This window comes from Protopterus annectens, chromosome 5.part0 (assembly GCF_019279795.1).
Source record: "Protopterus annectens isolate FY-2018-M chromosome 5.part0, PAN1.0, whole genome shotgun sequence".
Classification (NCBI taxonomy): domain Eukaryota; kingdom Metazoa; phylum Chordata; order Ceratodontiformes; family Protopteridae; genus Protopterus; species Protopterus annectens.
In genome coordinates, this window is record NC_056735.1 from 1,783,529,626 (window position 1) to 1,783,549,328 (window position 19,703).

Consider the following 19,703-nt stretch of genomic DNA (forward strand, 5'->3'; position numbering starts at 1 on the left):
TGTTATTTCATGGCTATACATAAACGAAGTTCATTAAAAATCAAAATATTTCTTTGTCTAATTGTCTTTTGAATTGTTTAAAAGAGTACAGGAATTTTAGGAGCAAAATGGTGTGGTAAAAATCAAGAGGGGAAAAAGACTTGATAGTCTGCCCGTGTTGTGGAGTGGCAACATTTATACCACAAGTCTGAGAGATCAGTCACTCCTTAGAGTGGGAAGCTGAGAGTAGTAAAGGTGACACTCACAATGTGGAACCCTGTTGAGCTTAGACAGAATGAGTAGAATTAGCAAATGAGGTGCTTTTTGTAGTGTTATGATCATTCAGTCATGCAAACTTAATTGGAAGAAGTACATGTTTAAGAAAGTCTTATTTTTGAAACAAAAATGCTAAATAAGCTATGCCAGTAGTGCTGCTGGAAGCAAAAAAAAAAAAAGATACAGCATAGTGTATATGGCTTAGAAAAGTTCTGCACCAATCTGCATTATTTGAACTTCAGTGCAATCATGACAAAATAAATATTGTTGAATGTGTCTGTAATATACTGCATAATGAAATCAGATCTGCTTGGTTATAGATATATACGGACTGCGCGGGCCCTGAAATAATTTAGAATAACGGGTACGTATCACTTCACCTAAAACTCATTTCACCAAGACCAACTCACCTAAAACTCATTTCACTGACTAGTAGTACTCTAAAGCAAGTCAATGGTATATGTCCTTTTCCTCACTGTAGTGTGATCCTGGTGTTATTATATATAATTAGGGAGGTGAAGCCCCCCACTTACTTTGGTTTTATGGTGTCTGTTTTGTTTTACATTATTTGGTAAAAGCCAACTAGGTGGGGAGCTGTGCCCCCCACACCCCCAATGTGGGGGGCTGTGCCCCCCCCCCACACACACACCCTTAATATATATACTAACACCAGGATCACACTACAGTGGGGAAAAGGACATATACCTTTGACTTGCCTTGTACTACTTGTCAGGGAAATGAGTTTTGGGTGAAATGAACCTTAGGTGATTTGGTCTTGGTGAAATGAGTTTTAGGTGACGTGATACGTGCCCAGAATAACACGTGAGATATTAAGACAGTATTACTTCAAACAACAGCACTTTTAACACTATTGGTAGTACCATAAAAAATAATTTGTGGACAAAATATAAGTTTCACTTATTTACATTTGTTTACCGGGTAGTGTCCGATTGAGCTAGTAGCCTGTTTTCAGCGGAGACCCGGGGAGAAACGCTCCAAAGACAAGACAAATAAAAATACAGAAATTACAGTAGTAAGATCTGAGTAATACCCTGTATAATCATATGTTAAAAGTAAAACTAGCTAAATTATTACAAATAAGAAACAATTTATAAACCTAAACTACAGAATCTTTGATGACTGAGTAAAATATGAAGCTGTCGGAGAGCATGCCAAAAGACAACATATGAAACGCATGGTGCATAGCATGTTTACAGAGTATTTGAAGTACTGAAAGTATTTGCCTACAAGAGAGTAAACAATCATTATAACAAAGAAGAAAATACCTTGAGCTATATAAAGGTGAATGAAACTAGGTGAGAAATAGTAGGAGAGGGGAATTATTCAGGATAACTACAGGGGCAGAGCCAGTTGCTTTTAAGATATTAAGAATAGCAGGAAGTGCTTTGTATGATTAGAGGGAGAGCATTCCAGGACTTTGCTATTTTGCTTGAGTAGACGGAGTCACCATGGTAGTTATGAGACTGTGTTATTTTGAGCAATGGCTTATCGGGAGACCTAGCAGAACAGTCTGATATAAATAAATATTTATTTTCTGTCCAGCAGGACACGCTGTTGATACATTTTTAACACAAGCAGCTTTACAAATACATTTTCAACACAGGCATCTGTACAAATCAGTTTGATATAGAAATTACATATAATTCTTTACAAAATTCCAGCTAGCTATGCAGGCATAAGTTACACATCCACAGCCCTCCTGGCACAGCTGACAGTACTTCACATCGTCATACATGTTTAAAAAAAAGAAATGGAAAGCCATGATTTGTTAGGCCCGCTAATGTACACTAGTGATAACCATTATTTTCCTTGAATGAACTCATTTTACTGTTGTTGGGTTTTGGAGTGCATGCTGTCACAAGACCCTTTATAGCTACTGTCACAACTCTTATATCCTAATGAGGGTTGTTTGGAAGGTACTCTTGTTTAGTATTTTTTTTAATTCATAGTTCTTACAAGTGTACATGATGCAGCCTGAGTCAGGACACAAAGGATATGCCTTGGCTCTGAATATTAATGTTGGCTGTTGTCACTACTGTTGCTTCTGCCCTGCATTGTTCTAGCTCCAAATAGATAAGCTTAAGGCCTTCACCATGCCCTGTGATCAATTGTTGTGGAGGAAAGTATGACAAAAGGAGATACTGCCAGCCCAGCTAGCTGGAATTTTGTAAATAATTATGTCACTGGTGAATATTGAAATGATTGATGTAATATGCTTGTGTTACAAAGGTATTAGAAATGTATGTCATGTGTATGTCAAACTTGCTTGTACAGACGTGTGTGTTGAAAAAGGTGTTTGCAAAAGGCTTGTGTTTAAAATGGATCCACAGTGTGCCCTACTGGAAAAGAACAGAAATATACATGCACTATTGTAACTGTATAAATGTATGTATTTTAACGGTGGAAACTGGAGTACAGGAGGTTAACTTCAGTCCAGCAAACTTTAGGAAAATAGTTGAAATTAACTTATTTTGTAGGCTATGCAATAAAAAGATGCCATCTTTCAGTTTTCAATGCAGCTAGAGATGAGAGTCTGTGTTGAGTAGCTTTCTGTATTGTCTTGGGAGTGAACTAGTTACTACATCTGAAATCATGAAGGAATACAATTGTTTTAGGACTTCCAGCATCTGCCAAATATTTGAGGTCTCTGTATTTTTAGAGGTAGATGCTAAATACTGCCAGCTTCCAGCAGTGGGGGTTTCACCTGGGAACTAGGAGTCAGATGACAAGAAATGATGTACTTCTGTAAGCTTATCCCATCTGTAATATTGTAGATATTAATTTAAGAAGTCTCTTAGTGAGACGCGGCATTCTGTGTTGGACCTGGCAACAAGATCCATTCAACCACATCTGCTTTGCTCTAATGAAGTAAGTTACTTGGGACCAGTATAACTCTCTTAGATACAGTCAGGATTATAATAAAGCTTAGTTTAGATGTTTTCCTGTATTTGTGAGCCTGCACTGCAATGTTGTTTTCCCATGATTTTGAACTCTTATGTTACTGTTATATATATTTAGTATTGTCTTGTTCTTTTATTATTAAATATATTTAAACTTTTCATTATGGCTGATCTGTGTAGAGATATTTAAGTTTTGAGAGTACTTGCTTTTTTATTTGGTGACACTGTGGGCCACTCCTAATAGCCTTGGTCTTGGTCAAACTACCATTTGTTTTAACATTAATATTACACAGTAGCACTGGACACCCTTTGTTAAGGGCCCTAAAGTAAGCTGATAAGGAGTGACTGGTGGCAGTGAAAACTATTTTATAGTCTGGGCTAGCTAGTAAAGCTGTACCAGCTCTCCCAGGTTTGTGTGTGTCAATCAAACCTCAGAGTGTATGTGTCAGCTACTTGGGCAAGGACATGGACTGGTTGTACAGAAAGGGTGCTGAAGGTCTTGGCTTGGTCACTCAGCTGAGATCTCTACTCTCTAGCTGTGCCAGTGGGGAGTCTTATTGGGGATCTTGAGGAAGAGGGAGAAACCAGCCTTGGACTGACCATGGTGTCTGTGTACTCTTAAGGGAAATTGCACTTGATGCAGAGAGCTGCATCAGGAAATACTGTGTGTGTACTTGTCATCCTGTCCATGAACATCCCCCGACAGGTGCCAGTGGTGAGGATTGAAGCTCCTTGATTACTGGTCCAGTGGTGGGTCGTCACTGAAGGCTCGGGGGGGATAGACTAGAAGGCTCATTCATCAGTCCCATGCCTGAACAGAAGTATCTAAAGACTAGGACTAAAGCACCTAGGTCTGGCACTACTTTACTGTCCACTTTGCACTCAGTAGCCTTTATTCATAAGCTGGCTGTTTTTATCATCTTGAGGGGTCACTGTCCCAGTTTGTTTGCATGGATTGCAGTTTTTATCAGAATGATGAAACCTCCACCACCAACTTATGAGAACAAGACCAGGGGGTTATATGCCACCTATTCTTTTCCCCTCCCTTGTATGGACTAGCTGCTGCCTCCCCTATCACACAAAGCATGTAATATCACGTCTCTTGTGCATGCCTCTGGGTATGAGAAATGTGTCTGGGAGATCAGCCCTTACACTACTTTGATTGTATGGCCACTCATCTGTGAATGTTGTAATCCTCACAGAGCATCCTTTGGGCTATGTGTAAAATGGCAATGGGGAAGCATTCAGCCATTGGAGGGAGAGAGAGAGAGAGATTCATCATGGCCTATCCATGTAAGAAGATTGCTGAGTGGATGAATGTGAGTGCAGTTAAATACTTTGGCTTGATGCCACTGCAAGACCATATGCTGGTCATGTAGACACCTTCACTTTTTTTTTTCTAGTCTAACATATTATGCACTGATGTGGTTAGATGCTCTTTTTCACTGTATCTTCACCATAAATGAAAAAAGCATATTTGTTACTCTGGGAGTGCTGACCACAGTTGTCTGTATGTCTGCTTTTAGTTCTGAAATCTTCACCCTAACCAAATTGGTGAGAGAGAGAGAGAGAGAGAGAGATCCATTTGTGCACCAAAAGCCAGTGGAATAATGAATCATTGTTCTGCACCAGCACTCCTTATGGAGATTCTTCTGGTGGTACCTAATGCTGTTGAAATCCAGTTCTGTCTGAACTGGCCAGATACAAACTGTCCTTCAGCTCATGTGCATCTTAATGTTTAAGGCAGGGAAACTTGTGATGTTCATCGTGTTTCACTGTTGCAGTCATGACTGTAGGGTTCTCCCCTGCCGGCAGGCAGTCCTCGGTCGGCCAGAATCCCAAAGTCTGGGTCCGGCGTCGGCTGTTCAGCCATGCTCCCTGACGTCAGAGCGCCAGGAGTACAAAGCTGACAGCCGACGCCATGTTCTCCAGTCTTTCTTGCCGTGCGGTGATAGCAGTTCGCAAGTGCCGGTCGGCTGACTCCTGACAATTTTTTCTAAACAAACTTCAGTCCGAAGACTTTCTTCTCCTACTCAAAGCTAAGTACCCGTTGAAACTTTTTCTTGATCCAGTCCGATGTCAGAAAAAGTTAATAATTGTATTTCATGTGGGAAGCAAATACCGCATAAGGATTTTCATTCTTACTGTATTCCTTGCTTAGGCCCTGACCACGACGTAGCTAGTTGTCGGTTTTGTGCTAGATTCAATCAACGTACTATTAAACGAAGGTACGATTTTGCTTTTCATTACTTCGGCAGGCGTTTTAATTACAAAATGTCGTCGGATACGGTTCTGGCTGCCGGAGTTCACAAACGACGCAAGGACAAAGACAGGCCTCCGAGGTCCAAATCAGACGATATCACACAAGCAGAGCCAGCTTCAGGTTCGGCCGTCGTCAGTGAGGCACTTTTGCAGCCCCTGTCGGTCATTTCGGAACTGATAGCCGAAACGGACTCCCACGAGGAGCCAACTAGGCCTTTGAATATTTCTGTTGCAGGACCTTCGGACAATGCTCCTTCGGATGGGTCCGGAGCCGCTGTGCAGCTACCGGATTCCGAAGGGGTTTTCATGCCTACTCAGCTTCTTATAAAGGCAAAGCCAAAGGCAAAGACTCCTTCCAAATCAAAGACTGCAACCCAGGCCTCTTCTGATCCGGCTCCCAAGTCTCAGAAACAGTTACTTAAGATGGCGGAGGACTTACTTTGATTAGGGGTTCACATCCCCCTCCAGATAAAAGGCCAAGGCAGGAAGTTTATTATGATTCCTCTGATCAGGCTTCTGTTTCTTCTTCTGACCACGGATATTCTTTCCCTCCTTATGAGGATTCTGATGCTGAGGAATCCATTCCTTCAGCTTCTCCCCCTGAGGATTTCTCTTTTGGGGAAACTTTGCATGAAATGAGGGAACATTTCCACTGGGAAGGACAGGAGTATTCGGAATCTAAGATAAGACTAAGGGATTTTCTTCTTCTTCCCCAACATAGACCCCTGGCTATTCCTCCTATTTTGGATATTGTGGATGATGCTTTTTCGGAGGCTAACTTAACTCCTGACTCTCTTGTTCCAGCTCCTGTTAAGCCAGACAGATACTATAGGGTTCCTGATTCCCACCAGTTTTTATACAAGAACCCTACTGCTGACCCTGAAACCATTTCTCAGGGTCCTAAGGGCGTTAAGGCCGCTTCTGCTAAAAACCCCATTCCCACTGAGAAGGATTCCAGATCTTTAGAAAGATGGGGCAAAAAAGTGTACACTTCTGCTACTTTATCTATTAGGGCTTTAAACTGTCAGTTTCATATGCTGAAATACCAGCAATTTCTTCTGTCTGTTTTAAAGCAAAAGCTAACTTCCATTTCCGCCTGTGCAGATGATAAGGAACTACATGACTTAATGCATGCCACTGAACAAGTTGGGAAGCATGGTTTACACTGTGGATTTGATGCCTTGGAGGCTTCTTGTAGGGCTGCTGACTCTGGCACAGTAATTAGAAGGCATGCATGGTTAAAGGAACAAAATTTGCCAGATCAAGTAAAAGCTAAATTATTGGATGCTCCTGTTCAGCATAATGTTTTGTTTGGATCTAAAGCTGAAGAGGTGATTAAAAAGATGGGAGGACAAGGTAAAGTCCATGCCAACAGTTAAAGATTTCTTACAAGTACAGCCACCCAGATTTAGCAGGAATTGGCCTACAAAAAATTGGTCCTTTCCCAATTCAGACAGGCCTCAGAGGGGTAGATACAGATGCCACCGAGGTAGGCCTCAAACGCAAGCCTCTTATAGGCCAAGACAGTGGACTGCTTCCACCCCTAGGGGAGGAGAAGACAGGCCGCAAGCTCATAGAAAACAGACTCAATGACTCCCTCTCTTGGGCTGCAGGAACTTCTTGCCTGGAAGCCCAGAGGAAAACTTTCTCTTTTTCACCTAAATTGGACTCATATAACCCAAGACAAGTGGGTTCTGGATGTGGTTTCAAGAGGTTACAAATTCCATTTTCATACCCTACCAAGGCCAAGCGGATGGCCAGATCTTCCAAAACATCAATGGTCAGAGGCCTTAAACCAGGTGGAAGCTCTCTTGGCTATGAAAGCCATAGAACTAGTTCCACTTTCAGAGATGGGACAAGGTTTTTACTCAAGGCTCTTTCTAGTCCCCAGGAAGCAAAATTCATGGAGACCCATTCTGGATCTGTCAATCTTGCACACTTTTCTAGAGATACCAAAATTCAAGATGCTTACTCTACAGCAGCTACTTCCAATGCTGACCAAAAATGCATGGATGGTAACTTTGGATTTAAAGGAGGCATATTTACACATTCCCATCAGACAGGAACGCAGAAAATACCTCAGGTTCAAGGCACTATCAATTCTCTGCGCTGCCCTTTGGATTATCTACTGCGCCTAGGGTCTTCACCAAATGCCTGGCTCCAGTAGTAGCTTATTGCAGACTCAAGGGAATTCAAATTTACCCTTATCTGGACGACTGTCTTATTCAGGCAGACAGCAAGGATGTCTTACTCCAGCATCTAGAGTTTGTTCAGAATCTTCTCAAGTTCCTGGGATTCACTGTAAACATAAAAACGTCAAATTTGACACCCTCACAACAGATAATTTTTCTGGGCTTCTAAACACAACAACCCAGATGGCATTTCTGACATACGAAAAGCAATTACAGCTGGCTTCAACTTTCAAAACCTTGGCAACTTCAACTCCGCTATCTGCAAGTAGATTCCTGCAGGCTCTGGGTTACATGGCCTCCTGCATCCTTCTCGTACCATATGCAAGACTACATATGAGGAAAATACAGTGGTACCTAAAAAGTGTATGGTCTCAGCATTGCCACAGTTTAGACATTCTGATCTCCATCCTGCCTTGTCTTCAAAAGGAATTCCTTTGGTGGTCCAAGGCATGTACTCTAAACAAAGGAAAACCCTTCTGTCTGCCTCTTGCCACTCAGATACTAACCACGGACGCCTCAGATTATGCATGGGGAGCCCATTTTCAGGGCAACTGTCTGCAGGGCCTTTGGACAAAGGATCAGAAGCACCTGCATATCAGTTTAAAGGAAATGTTACCCGTTCAGAAAGCTCTATTGGCCTTCAGGAATCTTCTACAACCAGGACAACTACTGATACGGACAGACAACACCACAGTTATGTGGTACATAAACAAGCAAGGGGGATCTCATTCCTATCCCCTTTGCAGACTAGCCATGGATCTTTGGAACACAGCTCTAGCTTGCAATCTGGACCTTCAAGCACAGTTTCTACCAGGGAAGCAAAACTTCCTGGCAGACAGTCTGAGCAGAAACCTTTCGGATCCACACGAATGGATGCTGGACACCAAATTATTCAAGATGATTACAGCAGTCTGGGGATGTCCGCACATAGACCTCTTTGCATCCCACCTCAATCATCAACTACAGATTTTTTGCACCAGGACTTTCCACGATCAAGCTTGGAAAGTGGATGCACTATCATTCAGTTGGAGAAACCTCTCGGGATATTCCTTTCCGCCTCTTCCTCTTCTTCCACGGGTATTATTAAAGATCAAGCAGGACAAGCCCAAGATGATAATCTTGCTGGCCCCAAATTGGCCTCGACAGTTTTTGTACCCAACACTGAAAAACCTTTGTCTGGAGCCCCCCTGGGTTTTACCACAGACTCCGAACCTTCTGTCCCAACACCAGGGTCAGATTCTACACTCCCATGTCAAAACTCTCAGCCTGGCGGCCTGGTTAATCCACGGTCTTTGAGTCATTCTCTCCTACCCAAGCAGGTTATGGATGTCATTTTAGAAGCCAGACGTCCTAGCACTAGAAAATCTTATGCAGGAAAATGGAAGAAATTTTGTTCCTGGATGCAGGCTCAGGATTCTGATCCTCTTATTCCTAACATTCCTCAGATTTTACTTTACCTGACAGACCTCTTACATAAGGGTCTCTCTTTCTCTTCCATAAAGATACATGCCTCTGCTATTTCTGCTCATTATAATACAGACCCTCCTATCTTTTCCCACCAGCTCATGAGACAATTTCTCAGAGGAGCTAAGAACTTAAGGCCCCCTAGATCTCATCCCATTCCTGCTTGGGATCTCAACTATGTTTTGGAAAAGCTCACCTTACCTCCTTTTGAGCCTGCTGCCACATCTGACATCACGTATTTATCTTGGAAGACAGCCATCCTGTTAGCTCTGACCTCTGCCAGGAGGGTTTCAGAGTTGCAAGCTCTTATGGCTGTGGAACCTTATATTATTTTTCATCAAGACAGGGTGTCTTTAAGGACTAATCCTACTTTCATGCCTAAGGTGGTTTCCAAAGTGGCTTTAAATCAAACTATTCACTTGCCAACTTTTTTCCCCACTCCTCAAAATAAAAGGGAAAGGATCTTACATTCCTTGGATGTATACAGACAACTACGTTTTTACCTGGACAGAACCAAGGACATCAGGAAATCAGAGCAATTATTTGTTTCTTATGCTTCAAGTTCCCAAGGTAAAGCCATTTCAAAACAGACCATTTCTAAATGGATTGCTCATGGAATCAGATTTTGCTATTCACACCATGGAAAGCAAATCCCAGGGAGTATAAGGACTCACTCTACCAGAGCTGCTGCCACTTCAGCTGCCTTCCTCAGGGGAGTTCCTACCAAAGACATTTTGGAAGCTGCAACTTGGAGTTCAGTGCATACTTTTTCCAAGCACTACAATCTACCTCTCTACTCTAAGTCTAGGACAGGCTTTGCTTCTGCAGTCTTGCAGGGTCTTATAGCCACCCCCTCTACTTTATGACCACCTCCCTTTCTTTCTGCTTTGGGATTCTACCCTACAGTCATGACTGCAACAGTGAAACACGATGAACATAGTACAGTTGTGTACACTTACCATAAATGTAGATGTTAGAGTGTCTTCACTGTTGCAGTCTGGGTTTCCCTCCCTCCTGTCCTCTCTTATTTTTTCTTTTGTGTGGTTCCTTTTTTCACCCTTCTGACATCTGGGGCAAGAAAAACTGGAGAACATGGCGTCTGCTGTCAGCTTTGTACTCCTGGCGCTCTGACGTCAGGGAGCATAGCTGAACAGCCGATGCCGGACCCAGACTTTGGGATTCTGGCCGACCGAGGACTGCCTGCCGGCACGGGAGAACCCTGAAGTCATGATCTTGAAAATCCAGAAGTCATTTCAGTGTTGTGGATCATTTTGAAACGGTTTGCTGGCTTTTTAAAACATAAAATTAATGACAGTGAAGTAAAGGCTATAGTGGTAAATTAGGTATCCACTCATGAATTGGTTCAGGAATACCACTATTTATGGGGACATAAGTGTTTATGAGCATGCATTAAACATGATCATGTTATGCCAGCTAAAAAAATGATAACACAAAAACTGAGAACCTGGAAGCTCTTGATTATGGATGGTAAGATACAAGCAGTAAAAAAATGTTTTAGACCCTTTAGTTTTTTATATAGGTCAGGCATAATTTTTTAATCAATGGATGAAGAAGTTGTGAACCATAATTAAGAGTTAAAGGCTTTTTTGGGAGGGGAAGAGTTCAGTAGTTAAGTGGGATAAGGTGACAGCGTGGATTAGAATTACCTGATTTGAAGGGATACTTTAGATATATGCAATTAAGACCCCTAGGCATAACACAAGCAGAATGCTGTAATTCAAAGTGGGAATGGAAGACAAAGGCGAGTTTGAAAAATAAGGATCATGTAGGATGCTGGATACAGATCCTTTATTTCTTTCTTTTACATCTTTATTAAATTATCACTTAAGACATTGGCTTGTTTGAAGGTATTTAAGGAGAGCAACATCCATTCATAATACTATAATCCTAAAGCAGAGGAAACAAAATTCTAAGAATTAAGCCAGTGTGGGAATGGAGAAAAGAGATTTTGCCAAAAAATATGACTGCAAGTGGGGATGGAATTTACTGGAGAAAATTAGCAAAGGAACCCAAGGTATTGGGAAAAATAACTAGAAGTAGAAGAAAAATAGAGTTGAATGAGGCCAAGCAGAATTTAGGACTGCAGGTTTGAGACTGCCTTCCCTATCTGGGATCAATATCCTAGTTATAGGCAAAGAGAAAGGGATGGGGGATGTTAAGTGAAAGACCAGCTCTGGTAGGGTTTTTAGTTGAATCTAGAATAGAAGCTGCTATTCAAAAAAGGGATAATTAGTATGGCATATGGCACATATTGCATGATAATTGTAAGAACCAATCAGAGGAGGGTTTGAAACGATTGGGAAGACAGAATGGAAAGGCAGTTTACAAAGGAACAATGGGAGGACATCTATATGTCTCCAAAGTATGCAGCAAAGTCAGGAAGGTTCTGGATTTTTGCTTGGAAGTGTTTGCATAAAGGTATTTTTATACCACAAGCAGATTTTAGAGAAGTTTTCCTCTGGTAGATAGATTCTGGAGGTGTGATGGGAAAGAGAGAGGTAACCAGGAACACCTATTTTGGGGTGTAAAGAACTGGCAGATTTTAAAAATTCCTTACTGAGTACTTAAGTTTGTGAAGCAAATGCTTGTAACTAAGGAAATTATTGTTTTGACCTGGAATATGTGATGTACAGTGCATAGACATAGTAAGGCCTTGGTAAGTTTAATGTTGCTGGTTGCCAAAAAAGCAATTGCTAGAAAATCAAAAGAACTGTAAGAAAAGTACTGACTATTGTAAAGCAGATAAAATAACTTTTGAGGTGGAATCTGTAGAAAAGGGAAGGAGCAAATGACTTAGAAATAAGTGGAATTTGTGGGAGTGGAACATGCAGAACAATCACTGAGAGAAGTGAGGTTTAAAGAATGGCAGGGACTGAGCAATTTATATAATGTTGTGAATGATTGTTAAAATAAAATGTGTATATACTGCATGAAAGTATAGTTTCTATCTCATAAAAAAAGGATAAATGTATTCTGAGCTATATCCATGAAGTGCTTGACGTACTTCTGCTCATCCTCTGATATACCAGCTTCTTTCAGAACAGCTGGTGACAGTATTCCAGTTTCCTTTTAGCAGTAAGGGCAGTGGAGAAGATTCAGGCAATGGGAAAGGGGGCTGAACTGTCAGTTCTTTTCTTGTTTTTTTTTTTTTTTCTACTTTTCAAAACTGTTGGATAAGATCCTGACCAGTTTTTCATCTCACTGATTTCAACCTTCCTATCAGTTATGTAAAGTTCTTCTGACCATGCATTAAATGCTGCCATATTTCAAATGGATGTGTTACGACATTGATGGACAGGTTATGTCCTGCTTGACATATTAACATTTGAGAACCACATAGGAGGTGCTTTTGCTTTACCTTCAGTATGGGCTATGTTCATTACGGAATGCCTTTTCACATTCCTACCATCTAACCCAGGATTGCTTAGGTGGTGGATATGTTAAGAAAACTTCAGTAGGGCAGTATTGTTGCATTCACCATCTTAGATGACTGGTTATGAATAGTCCTCTCCCAAGATTATTTGTTGGTGATTTTGGAGTGGTTACTGTTTTTGCTGTAGTTGTAGTGGTGTCCCAATAAAATGGACAAAGTTCATTTTTGTTTACGGTGCATATCTTAGTTACTTGGGGGACAGGTCATGAGACCGCTTCAGGCAGTATATTTCATTGAACAACTCATTGCAGGTGGGTAGAGAGTGCGCATTCATTTTCTATCTTTTGCTTCTGTTGAACATCTGCTACATTAATTCTTATGGTGAGATTTGCAGACATTTCATCGTAGAGGTGGAGAACCTAACTCATGGTCTACACTGTTCAGTAGTAGATTAATTATATGGAAGAAGTGCCTCCATATCAGTCCCCTTAACTTGAGGACAACCTTTCTTAGCTCAGCAAGCTTTGAAGGTCATCTGTGAAACTGTCTTTTTGCTGTTGAAGTTGGGCAATGTTTGATAGTATGTGCTTGAACAAACATGGGAGATCATCTCTGAAGGGATATGATTTGCATTTTGGAGAGTGTAACCAGCTGTGATGTCTTATGGTGTTTCATGTTCCTGGAGATTTAGGCATCCTAATGGGTAGAAATCTTAAGGCTCTGCTGAATCCCATCCTGGAACATTAACAGCATTAAGGGATTATTCAAGAGGTCTTCTCAAAGTGAAGCACTTCAGATGTTGACCTGTCTGCCACTGACAACACCATGTATTTTCTACTAGCTTAGTAGACTGCTTTGGTGTTTTGTATGCCTTAATCTGCTTATTGTGTCTTATCAACTGCAATAAAGCAGACTGAATTAGTTCCTTATATAAAAGCAATGCCTGAAATGATAGCTAGGACAAAAACTTTGTTCCAGGCCCTTGACATTGAATCTTAGTCTCTACCCTTCTGTATGCTTCCCCTATTTACACTAATCTATCTAAAAGTAACCTTAAGAAACTTACTATATCTTATCATAATATTGCCAGATTTGCCAGCTCATCCTAATTCAGAACCCACCACTGTCTAAACCTAAAACAACTACACTGGCTGGAACTCCCTAACAAGCTCATTTTTCAACAACTTTTAATAGCACACAAAATTCTATACCAACCTTCTAAAACACCAGCTCTGAGCAACCTCTTGACTCCCTATATTAACCTGAAACAACTACGTTCCTCTGATAAACTACTTGTTAATATTACTAAAACTATTAATTCTGCAGGCAACTGCCTTTTTTCTAACTCGGTAGGTAGAATATGGAATAATCTTCCATCTGACATCTCCTCTTTGTCCACTCTTCCACTCTTTAAGAAACAACTATTAAGACATCTTAATAATTTCTGGCTTTGCTCTTGTACCAACCCAGACTAACTTGTTTGCACCTTACTCTATCATATCCCTTTTCTTTGTAAATATTACTTGATTCACTCTAACATTTCCTACCTTCCTTTTTGTATTGCTAGTAGTTAACCTCTATCTAAATCTCCTTCTAATTTAGCTTTTTTTTTAGTTAGTTAAGATCTATAATATCAGTGATTACATATTATTTTTCCCATTGCATATCACATTTGTACTATGAATTATTTGTATTTTTAAAAATTGTTTTTACCTATGGAGCTTTTCTCCCCGGGCCTCCACTGAAAATTGGCATAAATCCAGCTGGACTAGCCCGGTCAACAAATGTAAAATAAATAAATAAAAATTTGCATTTTGGAGAGTGTAACCAGCTGTGATGTCTTATGGTGTTTCATGTTCCTGGAGATTTAGGCATTCTAATTGGTATAAATCTTAAGGCTCTGCTGAATCCCATCCTGGAACATTAACAGCATTAAGGGATTATTCAAGAGGTCTTCTCAAAGTGAAGCACTTCAGATGTTGACCTGTCTGCCACTGACGGTGTATTTTTCTACTAGCTTAGTAGACTGCTTTGGTGTTTTGTATGCCTTTCTGCTTATTGTGTCTTATCCTGCTGCAGACTGAATTAGTTCCTTATATAAAAGCAATGCGAAATGATAGCTGACAAAAACTTTGTTCCAGGCCCTTGACATTGAATTTTAGTCTTTGTTGAAGGCCTTTCACTTTAGAAGGCAACCACCACTGCCCAATGATATGCTTACTGCAATAGTTCCGGTTAAACCAATTTGGTCTCCTGAGCGATGGTTTCAGTGCAATGACAGCACTCCCTATTTACTAAGGTTTAGCACTTGTCATACCTTCAAGCCCTAAGGTAAATGTGGGGTAGTATCTTTGTCAGAAACACCATCACCCCATATCAAGTTATCCAGAACCCCAACTTGGAGCTCCCTGTTTTCTAAATCATCATTAACAAATCAAAATATTACTTCACTGCTAGCTAGAGATCCCCATTTGTATCACCCCTAAAATTATGGACCTTAGCTTAACATAAATGAGTGGTTAGATATCAAATCCAAGTACCTTCTGCTAGGGACTTCAATTACCCAGGCATCAACAACACACTTATACCTCTAAAAATGTATATGTTTAGTGTTTCCTAGACTTGAATACCAGTGCATTGGTGTGAATTGTAAAACTATCCATTAAAGGTGTTAATATCCTTCACCTGGTTCTTATCAACCTAGCCACTGCCTGTATCCTACCACATATGTGTATATTCCCAGTTTAAGTTTGACCACAAATCAGTTATTCTCTGTCAGGCTTAATGGTACCATCGCACCACCAAATGAAATTAAGGACTTCACCAGAGCAAACCTACTTCGACTACTAGAAAACTTGTGCAAAATTTCCAGCAGTTCCCCACAAGTGGACTCAAATGAGAGGGTTACCACATTCATCTCTTGTTTTTGCCAGCATCTAAACATCAACATAGAGTCTGCACCTGTCTTCCCTTAATATAATAGTGAATTCAAGAATAAACCTCTGGAACTACTGTATTAATAAACTGCACGACAAAATAAGGAAATAATGACAATTTGTAAGAAATATTCATCCTGCCTACCTCAAGACCACTGAAACATGCCTAAAGTAACTTAAGAAAACTATTAGAAAATGTAACGCAGACACAAAGTTAATAGCTACAGATTTATTCATTTTATTTATATTTGTTTACCAGGGTGGTCCAACTGGGCAGTGCCCCTTTCAGCTGAGGCCCAGAAAGCAAACCTCCACGTGAAGCACAGTATGCATCAGTGATGAAGAAGTGAGGCTTGACAGCATACACCTTACGTACTACATTAAACATGATTTGGAATGTTGAACTAATTTTTAGGCTAATCACTTAGGCAGAGCATATCATAGCTGATTAAGGTATAGTTGGAGTAAGGACAAAAGTTCACTGGTTAATATTACATATTTTGCTCACTAGATGCTAGCTATGTAAGAAAGATTTAGTTATGGTAGTACTGAAGGAGAGAAGTATATTATTCTAGCTGAGGGTAAAATAAGCACAGGACCAAGTGTAACATATTTAGAGTTAAGTAGTATTCAGAAAGAAAGTAGTCTAATTTAGCCAGATTGGAACAAGAACAAGTATCCGTTACATGCTGCTTTAGATTCCATTTAAAGGGCTTGCATGTAGTGTCTAGTCTTAGAGGGAGTGGAATCTTACTTCACATTTTGGAGATATGATGTGAGAAAAGCAAGTCACCTGCTGAATTTTTGAATTTGGTCACACTTAGTTTTTTATCACTTGAAAGTAGGCATCTATTTGGTATATACTGAAAAAGAATACAGGCCAGACTTAGGCATTTTTCGGGGCTGTGGGTAATAGTACGTGTGATACTCATTTGGTAGTAAGACAAGTAGTGGGGGAGTTTTAATCAGTGAAGTTGTTCTAAAGCTAAGCAATGATGTGACCCATGCTGTACATTAGCTGCATATTTCGCTATTTTGTTGGAGCAGCGCTCAAGTATCTTCAGTTAGATAGCTTAAAGGCTTATAAAATGGATGCTCTGTAGAAAAGGGATGGGAGTAGATATGCTGTGGCTATGTGTATTTTTACATCTTCCATTAAATAAAACATAATCCTGTAGAGTGCACCGAGGTTTTGATGATTTTTGTCCAAATTTCATATTTTCAGTTATTACTCCTAGTAGCTTAGTGTGTGTTAAACTGTACACGAAAACATACACATTTATAGACATAGATGAATAGCAGGGTTCTAAGGTATGGCCCTGCTTGATTTGGGTTGTGGGCCCTAAGTACTCCTAAAGCATGGTAAGAGCTTTTTACTTATGTATCCTTACAAGTGTATGTGACTAGGCCTCTTATGGTCCCTGTAATCCCTTGCCTAGTATTCCTGTGAAGATCTTGGAAGTTAAAGCTGCTAAGTAGTTTCCTCCTTGTCACTTATAGGGCCAGGGCAAAGGCTGTCCATACAGGATGGGAGAGATTTTCACTCCCCTGCACAGACACTATCTCTTCTATATCTTTTTCTCATACTTGATACCTTTTTGACCTTGACTGTAATTACTCCATCAACAAGGTGCATATTTTGTCTATTGAACAATCAGGTTTGAATGAATAGCAGGAATGTGAGCCATCACAGAATGGTAAAACACTTGTATTAAGGGTCTGTCATGGAACTTGACCTCCATGATAAGTAACCGCATTTGCTTTTTTGCTGGACCAGAAACTTGTGCCTAGAGGTTGTGATTTCTTATGGCCACTATATCAGCTTCATAGACCTCTAGGCTTTGGGCCCTTGGACAGAAGGAGCTTTTCTGCCCTCCCATAAGGACTTGGGTGTCTCATAAAACTCCAGGTATTGTTGCCTCCCTAAGGTAGTGTGTGAACTTTCACTCACCTGGTCTTTTCATTTTCTGGTCTGCTTTTCTACATGCGTAGAATACAGGGGAATCTCTTATTAACATTGTGTTTTTTTTTTTTATAACCTATGTGCACAGAAAGAGACAGGTCTACTGTTTGACCTGTGTTACTGACAAGAATTGTATTGTAGTGACTAGAGAAACATTATTTGGGCATGCTTTGTTAACCAAAGGTTGTATATTCTTGGTCACTCCTTTGAGAAGCATTCCACCAGGTAAATGGCTGTCTCCAGTGCTTGCTTCAGGAATGCATTCACAGAAGAAATGTTTCACCATCACGTGGTGGTTGGCAAATGTCACAAAACACAACCTTGTAGAGTTAGTCCTGCAAAAGCTGTTATAATAGACAATTACACAATGTTTAAGATGAGTAAAACATCATAGCAAGATAAGGCTACTGATGATCACAAGTAATAACTATTGTTAATTAAGCGCTGTTAATAGAGTACATTTTGAGCTTTTTTCTTCCACAATGTGCATTCAACAATAAATATCTATGCTACTAGTGATTAAGACATTAAATGGATTGAGAAGCCAGAGGAACAAATAGGGAAGAAATAACTGAGCCATCAGCAACTATGGGATCCTTGTCTAGTTGAAAGAGGCTGGGATAGGAGAGATTTCTGAATTTTTGATCACCATATTTGATTACTGTAAAAACCTGCAGTAAGGAGATTGTTGTACTGAAAATTTATACTGTGGAGCAGATTGTAGTTATATACACATGCATACATATGTGTGTATGTGTATGTATGTATGTATATATATATATATATATATATATATATATATATATATATATATATATACACACACAGAGAGATAGAGAGAGAGAGATATAATATATATATATATATATATATATATATATATATAATATTCCAGCCTTAAGGGTATTGTATGCTTTCCTTAAGGAAGAACAAAGCAAAAAAAAAGGGAAATCCATACAGAAATGATTACTCTTGATATAGGCATATTGATTACATAACAAGTTGGGACAGCCATCTGTTTAAGTAAGATCCATGTCAAGGATTACTTTACATTCTTAACTAATTATAGCTAGCTGACACCTATAGGTGTTTCTGCAAGTTATATTCAGCAGAAGCTTCTAGGTAACAAATATTGCTTTCATATTTGCATTAATAATTTCAAAACCCTGCTACATACAAAGTATTAAAAGATTCATCGTAAAGCTTACACAGTGGCAAACACAACTCTGTTGATATTTGACCTCTACTAATTAAAGTATAGAGCTATTGTTGCTCATACAATATTTTTTATTGCCATAATTGTCATGCTTTTCTAAATGTCTTGGTAACCAAGTAGCACAGACAGAACTGCTTAGTCTCATATGAAAGCACTCAGCCAGCTGAACAAAGTGTTAACAGTATGCGTGTAACTTGAGTGGTTGTGGAGATATTGCAAGTTGTTTACAAGACAATAGAAAATTAACAGTTGCTGTGTTTATTGTGACTGATAAAATTCAGTTTAAAGCCTATATCCTAAAGAATACTGCCATATAAAAATAGTTTATTCTGAAGAGTTTCCCATTTACATTTCTGTAACAGTTCCAGTGATATGTACATTTGTTAGAAATATGAGGATATAATTTGATTCTTTCAAAAAGCTTAGGCTACACCTATTGGAAGTTGGATTGCAAACTTCCAGAGCCCCATTGGAGGGAATTGGTTAAAAGTAAGGAAACAGAATTCAAGCTAGTATTTGTTTAAACCACAGTTTATTAAGTTAAGACAAGAGAAAGCAGCAATAGATGCTTGCATTGTTTGACATTATGCCTAGCAAGCTCATCACTCAACAACAGCCACTTGAACAATGACTTTGTACTTTAGTGCTGTTTACTCCGTATCTGTCAATAAAGATACCTTCCATTACAGTTAGTCATTGAATGTGATCTGTTTTAAGTACTCTTGGATTAAAGTATTTGTTGTAATGTATATGGCTTTTTATGTGAAAATTGAAAGGTATATCTTTTTTCTGCTATGTATAACAGATCTGATGAAGCTCTGACAAGGGCGGAAGTGCACCTCTTGATTTTAACTTGATAAATGGTGGTTTAAGCAAGCAGTACCAGCTTGAATCCTGTTTTCTTCTTTTTGATAAGCATGCAAAGTGATCTTTGACACAAATCTTGCATAAGACATTGCTCAGTTTTGGTAATTACGCCTGTATCAAGAGTAATCATTCCTGTACAACTAGTTTTCCCTTTTTATGCTTTAAATATATGTGTATACATCTGTCTGTATTGAGACAGATATACATCTCTCTCTCTCTCTCTCTCTCTATAT

At 39.7% G+C, this 19,703-nt stretch overlaps 1 protein-coding gene across 1 annotated transcript in view; it reads left to right on the forward strand.

The window, feature by feature from the left end:
* LRCH1 (leucine rich repeats and calponin homology domain containing 1) overlaps positions 1-19,703 on the forward strand; it is a gene marked incomplete in the record, with an annotated part of 1,693,846 nt that overhangs the window by 847,617 nt on the left and 826,526 nt on the right.